The 9,754-nt window shown below is 37.1% G+C and overlaps 1 long non-coding RNA gene across 1 annotated transcript; it reads left to right on the top strand.

The window, feature by feature from the left end:
* Nucleotides 1–1,558: 1,558 nt before the first annotated feature.
* LOC140508577 (uncharacterized) lies at nucleotides 1,559–3,470 on the top strand. Its single transcript, XR_011968466.1, has 2 exons — nucleotides 1,559–1,874; nucleotides 2,385–3,470. It is a non-coding gene; the product is annotated as an uncharacterized lncRNA (long non-coding RNA).
* Nucleotides 3,471–9,754: the final 6,284 nt, after the last annotated feature.

Raw genomic sequence — 9,754 nt, 5'->3', positions numbered from 1 at the left:
AATTTACAAAGGATAGAAATAATGACCATAAACCCACCTTTGTCATTGATATATCTTCAAACTTACAGCTTTTATCAGTTGCCTTAGCAATTGAAAATTACTCTCTATTTGATAGACTAAAAATGTAAAGAATAAATGTAATCAAGGGGTGAGGTTTAGGGAACCTTCAAATGCTGACCAATGGGGTTCACGGTGCAAAATTCAGATCTGGATGAATTATAAAAGATTTATGTAACTAGCATTATGGGGGCTTGGCAAGACTCTGCTTGGAGGTCAAGTTCCCTATCTTTGTAGACGTAAAATAAAACTTTTTTTTTTCTAAATTCACTCATGGCCATATGAGTTATGGTTATTTCTAACACTAGTAACAGATGTCAAGGGTAAATACTTAAATAGTTGTTTGGGATAGAGAAAGGACTAAAATTCTAGGCTAAATAGCACCAATCTAATACCTGCATCTTAGTACAGTAATTCAAATGTGCCCCAGTATTAACCTATAAGATAAAGATTTAGTATTGTGTTCATACTGATCATCTGATGTGATTATAGAAATTTGCCATAAAAGAAGAATAGGGACATAAAGGGAAGCATTCTTTTATCTTGATGTAAGTTCCAGGCAAAAGTTATACTGATAACCAATTATATTGAGCCTGGCTTAAAATCAGACAGGTGGGATGATTTCCATTAAAGAGGAAAAGTCACACTGGAGAAATAGAGTCAGGAGAATCCTACCTCAGCCCATGCCAAAAGTTATCTCCTAACCTTTTTCCATGACAACTCCACCTGCAGTTCATAGATGTAAAACCCCATAGGGTTGCTGGCATCAATTGACTTCATAGCATTCCTTGATGACCATACCTGGTCAGCCTCAGAATAATGTCAGTTAACAGTCCCATAAGGTCTTAAATAGCAATTTCTAATAATCAGAGCTTCAGGTGAATTCAGCTTTCAAAAATCACATATCCTAGGCAACAAGTATCGACTACAGTCTCACATTGGTAACAGGAAGAGATGCATCACAGAAAAAATCACATCTTGTTTAACTAGTACTTATGCTAAGTAGATGAGTTTTCATTCCCAAATTCAACATTAAACAAATGATTTTGCTTTAAGATGCTTAATAACAAACAGCAAAAGACTTAGGATGGGATGTGTAACTCCAGTAATCCCAAATTGTATGCAGAGAACAGCTTATAGACAACATCAAAACCCTAAACTCTAACCATATATTTTAAGCAGAAACAAAAAACCAATTTACACCATAACATTAATATTATAACATGAAGAAATTTGCAAATTTTATCAAACTGAGTAAAAACTCTCACTAATAGAACCAGAACAACAATGTGTACAATAACAGCAACACTCTAAAAACAAATAACCTTGAGAGCTGTAGGAGCTCTGATCTGTCAGTGGAACAGTAGGAACAATGAGTTTCTTAATCTCTGTTGACTTCAGTTTCCTCACCAAATGCACTAACATGTTCAGTTACTAATCTTGTTCAAATGGACATAAACACAGACTACAGATCTCAGAATCCCTTTTAAGAGGACTAATCCAAGATGGTGGAGTAGAAGGACAGACCTGCTCCAGCTCTCCTCCCCCATAATTCATAAAATACCTATAAAAATGACTCTAAAAAAATTCTAGAGGAGCAGAAGCCACAAAATGACAAAGTGAAATAGATTTCCAGCCCAAGAAAGCATGGAAGGCTGACAGGAAAGGTCTATCACACCAGGCTTGGGGCAGAGCACAGCCCAGCCTGGGCCATCTGGCAGGGACAGGACCAGAGCAGGCTTCGGGGCATGGAATCACGGGTAGCAACTGCAATTCACAGGTTTCTCAAGCAACAAACACCAAAGACGGCTTCAAAGGTGAGTAAGAAAGCACTTGCACTTGGGTGAAAGGGGAGAATGGTCTGGCCCCAGCTTTGGCCCCAGGGTGGCAGCAGCATTCACTTTTGGAGCCCTCAGCTTAAAGACCTTGAGGGAATCGGGGGGCTGATCTGGATTTCAGCCTTTGAGTGGCAGCCCTGGAGTGAGGAGGAGCACTAGCACTGGCGTGATGGAGCTACTGCTGGCTGTGGAGAGGGAAACCTGCTCGCAGTTCCAGGGCAGAAAAGAGTGCAGGCCTGGAGAGGAGTAAACTCCTCTCCCTTGATTGTGCAACCTGGGAGGAACAGAAAACTTACAGATCCCTAGAGATATCTCAGAGACCAGCTGCACAAAACTTCTGAAGCCTAGGGTAGTATACCTTCCACTTGACAAAGGACTCAAAAGTCAAGTAACTGACTGGGAAAATGCCAAAAAAAACGAGGAGGGCAAAAAATAAGACTACAGAAGGTTACTTTCTTGGTGAAAAGGTATTTTCTTCCATCATTTCAGATGGGGAAGAACAAATTATACCATGAGAGGAAGATATCAAAGTCAAGACTTCTACATCCAAAACCTCCAAAAAATATTCAATAGTCTCAAGCCATGGAAGAACTCAAAAAGGATTTTAAAAATCAAGTAAGAGAGGCAGAGAAATAAATGGGAAGAGAAATGAGAGCAATGCAAGAAAATCATGAAAAGGGAGTCAACAGCTTGCTAAAGGAGACCCAAAGAAATGCTGAAGAAAATGACGCCTTTAACAATAGATTAACTCAAATGGCAAAAGAGGTCCAAAGAGCCAATGAGAAGAATGCTTTAAAAAGCAAAATTGGCCAAATGGAAAAGGAGGTTCAAAAGCTCACTGAAGAAAACAGTGCTTTAAAAATTAGAATGGAACAGATGGAAGCTAATGATTTTATGAGAAACCATGAAATTGTAAAACAAGATCAAAAGAATGAAAAAATAGAAGACAATGTGAAATATCTCATTGGAAAAACAATTGACTTGGAAAATTCATCCAGGAGAGATAATTTAAAAATTACTGGTCTACCCAAAAACTATGATCAGAAAAAGAGCCTAAACATCATCTTCCAAGAAATTATGAAGGAAAACTGCCCTGATATTCTAGAACCATAGGGTAAAATAGAAATGGAAAGAATTCACCAACCACCTTCCTGAAAGAGATCCCAAAAGGAAAACTCCTAGGACTATTGTAGCCAGATTCCAGAGTTCCCAGGTCAAGGAGAAAATACTACAAGCAACCAGAAAGAAACAATTCAAGTATTGTGGAAATAGAATCAGGATAACACAAGATTTAGCAGCTTCTACACTAAGGGCCTGAAGGACTTGGAATATGATATTCCAGAGGTCAAAAGAGGTAGGATTAAAACCAAGAATCACCTGCTCAGCAAACCAAGTATAATACTTCAGGGGACAAATGGAATTTCAATGATACAGAGGACTTCCAAGCATTCTTGTTGAAAAAGCCAGAGCTGAATAAAAAATTTGACTTTCAATACAAGAATCAAGAGAAACATGAAAATGTAAACAGGAAAGAGAAGCCTGAAGGAACTCATTAAAGTTGAACTGTTTACATTCCTCCATGGAAAGATGTTATTTGTAACTCATGAGACCTTTTTCGGTATTCAGGTAGTTAGAGGGAATATATATAATTATGTAGGTATGTATGGGTATGTATGCATGTATATTATATATATATATGTGTATGTGTGTGTGTGTGTGTGTGTGTGTGTAGGTATGTATGTGTATATATATATATATATACATATATACATAGGTGTGTGTGTACATAGAGGGCACAGGGTGAGCTGAATATGAAGGGAGAATACCTAAAAAAAATAAAATTTACTGTTGAATGGAATCTACTAGTAGTAAGAGAAAGGGAGAGGTAGAATGTAGCAAATCATCTCACATAAAAGAGGGAAGAAAGAGCTTTTACAATGCAGGGGAAGAGGAGAAAGATGAAAAGAAATAAGTGAGCCCTACTCTCATGGGATTTGCTGTAAGGAGGGAATAACACAAACTTAAATGGATATGGAAATCTATTTTACCCTGCAGGAAGGCAAGGGAGAAGGTGATAGAAGAAGGAAGATAATAGAAGGAATAGCAAATTGGGAGAAGGGATAATCAGAAGCAAACACTATTGTGGGAGAACAGGTCAAGGGAGAGAATGGAATAAATGAAGGGCAGGACAGGGCAGAGGGAAATGTTAGTCTTTTACAACATAACTGTTATGGAAGTGCTTTGCATTGTTACACATGTATGACCTATATTGAATTGCTTGTTTTCTCAATGAGGGAAGGTGGGGAGGAAGAGAGAGAATATGGATCTCAAAGCTTCAATAATGAATGTTAAAAATTTAACATGCAACTGGAAATTAAGATATACAGGCAATGGAGTATAGAAATCTATTTTGCTCTATGGGAAAATAGAGAGGAAGGGGGATGGAAGAAGAGTAGGTAACAGAGGGGAGAACAGACTGGAGGAAGGGATGGATGGGGTGCATGCTGTCCTGGGGTGGGGGTGGGGAGAGATGGGGAGAAAATTTTGAATTCAAATTCTTGTGGAAGTGAATGTTGAGAACTGAAAAATAAATTATATATTTTTAAAAAATATCTGAAAGTTACAAATAAAGAATCCTTTTTAAGAAATAGGAACATCAGGGCAAAGCCAAGATAGCAGAGTAGAAAGACACATATACTCTAGCACTTCCCCCATGGCCCACAAAATACCTGTAAAAAAATGACTCTCAACAAATTCTAGAGCAGCAGAAGCCACAGAACAACAGAGACAAAGAGGTTTTCAGCCAAAGGTAATCTGGAAGGCCTACAGGAAAGGTCTATCTCATGGGACGCTGAGCAGAGCGGAGCACAGCCCTGGCCACGTGGCACTGGGAGGAACAGGATCTCCCAGCAGGCAGGGTCCCAAATTCCTCAACCCACAAGCCACGAAGAAAGCCCCAAAGGTCAGTGTAGGAGGGCTTTCCCAGCTGGGCAAGAGGGGAACGGGGTTCCTCTAGTAATAGCCCCAGGAGATGGCAGAGGCCATGGCAGCAGACTGTAGGCAGCTGTGGAGGCCAGGAAGCAAAGTGGATCCATTGTTCAGGCAGCTCAGCTTAAAGCCCCTGGTCGTAGGGAGCAGCTGATCTAAATCCCAGCCCTCAGTGATGGGCCAGCCCCCACCCAAAGCCCAGGGGAACCAAGCAGCTGAGTCTAATCTCTTCAGAAAGGATTCAGAAGTCAAGTAACTGACTGGGAAAGTGCCGAAAAAAGGGGGAAAAAATAAGACCATAGAAGATTACTTTCTTGGTGAACAGGTGTCTCTTCCCATCCTTTTGGATGAGGAAGAACAAGGCTTACTGTCACAGGAAGTTAAGACCCCTGGCTCTAGGGCCTCCAAAGCATACACACACACACACACACACACACATACATATATATAAAGGCATGTAAGCCACTTAAGACTTGCCTCAAAAGATGTTCCTTAGCCAAAGTGAAATTATAATCTTATTTGAAACCTGGTTATATGGATAGCAAGAAAGGCGATCTGAGCCTACAATCCATGATGCCAGTAAGCCTGTGAGATGCTGGTATGAACTGAAAAAGGTGATGTCATGGGAAGGGTGGGAGAGCAGCTGTTCAGCCTGGGCTAAGGTAGGATTTTCCTGACTCAATTTCCCCACTGACACCTGGCAGAGTTCAAGCCTGACTGCATGCAAGTTGACAATCTACTCCTGCCTGGAACTGACTTGAAGTTGGAGAGATATCGTTTCCCTGCAATGTCCCTACTCTTGGTGGCAATTTCCTATAGTCAAAAGGTTTGTAAGCTTAATACCAAATCTATTAAATTATAGATTGTTGGTTAAGGTTAAGTCTAAAATTAAGCTATTAGGCTTAGGACGTTAGACTAACAACAATAAGTTAGGGTCCTTTAATTCAATAATAGTTTGGAGACAATTATTTCAAGGGCTTGTGAAGTTAGCATACACAGTTATTATTTGTGTCTCAGTTGGTTAGTGTTAAAGAAAAAAAAATTCTTTTGTGGTCTATATTGTAAATTGACCAAAAGTTCGAATTGTTTTATATGATATGTACTGTGTTAAAAATGAAAAATTAAAAAAATTTTTTTGCAGCAACAAAAAAAAAAAGAAATGAGAACATCTTTAAGGTGACTCTTGGTTAATTTGCATGCATTGCATGTTCTGCACACAGGTTCTAAACCCAGATTAAATAACAATCATAAATAAAATCAGATTTCCCATTAAGGTGACACAAAATAGCTCATAAGTTACTTTCTACTAACATAGCCATCTGAACTGAAATCCTGTTCCTTAAAACAAAAAGACATTCCTGACTTTAACTTCACAACTTAATAGATTTACATCTTTATTTCACAAACTTGTTTACATTTGTCTAATTATATTCATGTATTTCTGAAAGAATTAGATACTTCAGGAATTGAATCTCATGCACATGACAAGTTCAAACATTAATTTAACTCTTGCCTAGGCCTTGGAATGATGACAAATTCAAATCAAAACAACAAAAGCTTTCCCACTTACAGCTTATCACACTCATTCAGATGCTTTAATATTAATCTAGTAACTAATAGATCTCATGTTGCAATGACAAACTTCTACTGTTTGTCTACCCTGATAATAGAAATTTGCTACAAGAGTTACAAGCAGGGAACATGGCTCCTCAAGGCCTACACTGTTTTACATAACCTAACATATGGAACCAGGTAGACAAATTTCTTGTACAGAAAAATGAATTAGGGGTTCCAACCTTAGCTTTCCCAAGGTAACCTCACTACCTTATTCCCAGGGACAGATGTTCACTAGCCTTAGATATCAGATTTTGCTTTCATTGAGCTACTGACAGCTGATGTTTTTTCTCAAAGCACAAATTTAAGACCAGTCCAAAGACACAACAAACCTAAGAATGAAACTGAGAAAGAATATTTAGGGTCCCAAAAAGCTTTCCCCTCAAACAATGGTCTCGCTAATCACAGCAGGTTTGGACATGATTATTTTCAACATCAAATTATTTCAATAAACGAGCTCACAAATAAAATGAAGTGGGCCTTCCAAAAATTACACAAAAGAGCTTTACTTAAACAAATACACTAAAGATTTTTTTACTTAAGCATTTCTTCCTAAAAGTATTTATTTCTTAAAAACAGCTTAAAATTTATCCTAATGTTAAAAAGTTAATCACTAAACTTTCATGAAATAAGTTAGTTGGAAAATGACAGTTATCTCTCTCTTCTTCAACCTTAAAGCAAAAATAAATCTTTAAAATTGGAATTTGTCATAGCTAAGTTGGTGTCAATTATCTTTAAGTTAACCTAAGTCCAAAAGTTCCATAAAACCAAAATAAATTCCTAATCATTACAAATTCCTAAGTACCCACCTTTCTTTATTCAAAAAAGTATTTGTAATGAGGAGGGCTTTCAGGTTTTCTAAGCCAAAACATACACATATACATATATATTCAATTAAGTCATCCTTATTGCAAAAACAAAGTTTACCAGGCCTTTCTCTTCCCTTTGTCTTAAAACATACCATTAGAAATAAAGAAAATAATTACATTCTGGAATCCCACATAGATAGTGAGTATGTGATCATTTACTTAAACCTCTAGAAAAACGACACTAGTCAACTGCTATAAACCATCAGATTTACATACATATATTTAAATATCTTTAGATGAAGCAGGCTTGAAAGTTAAATCCCCATTTTGTGCCAGGATTACCATTTACTCAGTAGGAATTCCACAACACAGAAAACTCATGCACAGAGTTGATAAGAATCTATGACTAGATGATTCCAAGAATCCTTATAAGATTAGGAAGGAGATTTTACAAGGTATTTCTTTGTGCGATTGCCAGTTTTCCTTTTTTTTTTTTTTTTGAGATAAATGGCGACAATTCCTAGCTTCATACAACCTTTTCCTCTACTTGCTTAAAGAGTTGGAATTCAATATCGCTACTAGGACTGTATCCCCAAGAGATCATAAAAATGGGAAAGGGTCCCACATGTACAAAAATATTTATAGCAGCACTCTTTGTAGTTGCCAAAAACTGGAAGTCAAGGGGATGTCCATCAATTGGGGAATGGCTGAATAATGTAATGGAGTACTATTGTGCCATAAGAAATGATGAACAAGAAGACTTCAGAGAGGCCTGGAAGGACTTATATGACCTGATGCTGAGTGAAAGGAGCAGAACCAGGAGAACTTTGTGCACAGCAACGACCACAGTGTGCGAGAGTTTTTTCTGGTAGACTTGGAATTTCGTAATAACGCAAGAACTTCTTAAAAAAAATAAAATCCCAATGGTGGTTTTCTAAGGCAAAATGCCTTCCACACTCAGAGAAAGAAATATGGAAGTCATTCACAGAATGTAGCAGATCATGTTTGCGTACGTGTATGTTTTTGTATATCATGTTTTGACTTGTTATATGATTTCTTCCATTTATTTTAGTCTGACTACATAGCATGACTATAGTGAAAATGTACTCAGTAGGAAAGTATATGCAGAACCTATACAGAATTGTATGCGGTCATGGAGAGGGAGGAGGGTAGTGGGGGGTAGGTGTGTGGGGATAAAATCTCAATTGTATGGCAGTGATTGTTAAACATTAAAAAATTAAAAATAAATAAATTAATTAAATTAAATTAAATTAAATTTAAAAAAAAATTAAAAAAAGAGTTGGAATCCCCTGTCTTCTTTCCCCTGGAGATTTATCAGATAAAGAGCTGACCTAAGCATTCTGGCTCCCCATTCCATCCTTTCAGGAATTTCAAGGGGCATATACTAGGAAATACATATAAAATTTTACAAACAGTTTGAAATTATACCTGTTATCAGGTTAACTTAAAATGTGCTGGCTTAAAATATCCCAAGATTCTAAGTACTGCTGCCTTTGGGCCCAGGCAGAGACTCGAGGAATTTGATTTCATTCTGGCAGGGTGTGGCCAGATTCCCCAGGAAGAAACCTCCAAGAGTTTTCACAAGGCAAGTTACTTAAAGAGTTAAATTAAATACTTGAACAGTGCAAGAAAACATCAAGATTTTACATAATAATCACAATAACCAATATCTTTATCATATCCAACGTTTATGCAGTGTTGTATTTAATAATGCCTTCTTACAGATTTATCCAGATAGGTGAGTGGACATGATTAACCAGATTAAATCTGACATTGCTTTTCCAGGGGTGGGAAACCTGTTGCCTCAAGGCCACATGTGGCCCTCTAAGTCCTCAAATGGGGCCCTTTGACTGAATCCAAACTTCACAGAGCAAATCCCCTTAAGAAAAGGATAATAACAATAACAGAGTAAAGCTGTTACAGATTGATTTCTAAACTTTTCCTTTGCAATTTCTAGCCCTAAATTGAAGTCAAATCACTGCACTTTAACTACCTAAGCATGGGGTTAGATCCTAAAATCTTAAAATACTGACAGCCTCAGTTACTAATCTGTATTATTTTTTTTACATCAGTCTTTTAACATTTAAACCTATAACCCAAAAGAATTAAAGAATTCACATTTCTAACAATATTTCTAATACAGTAAATTCTCAAGTTAATGCCAGGTATTATCTGTATACACATTAAAAATTACATAACTGGAGTAATAGCTTAAAACCACACAGCTAACAAGTTTCATAGTATAGTATACCAATTATAATAATAGTAGTTTTCACTTAAAAGACCAGAATTAATTCAATTACACCTGTGTCTATTTTCCAAATGTTATCCTAAAGAACCTCAATTTATAATTTTAGTTATTTAGAATTATATTTTACACAAGGGCTATTTATTCCAAGCATTTCATATTATGGGATTCACTATTTT

This window comes from Notamacropus eugenii, chromosome 5 (assembly GCF_028372415.1).
Source record: "Notamacropus eugenii isolate mMacEug1 chromosome 5, mMacEug1.pri_v2, whole genome shotgun sequence".
In the NCBI taxonomy this organism is placed as follows: Eukaryota; Metazoa; Chordata; class Mammalia; order Diprotodontia; family Macropodidae; genus Notamacropus; species Notamacropus eugenii.
This window is presented reverse-complemented; position numbering and strand designations above follow the sequence as displayed.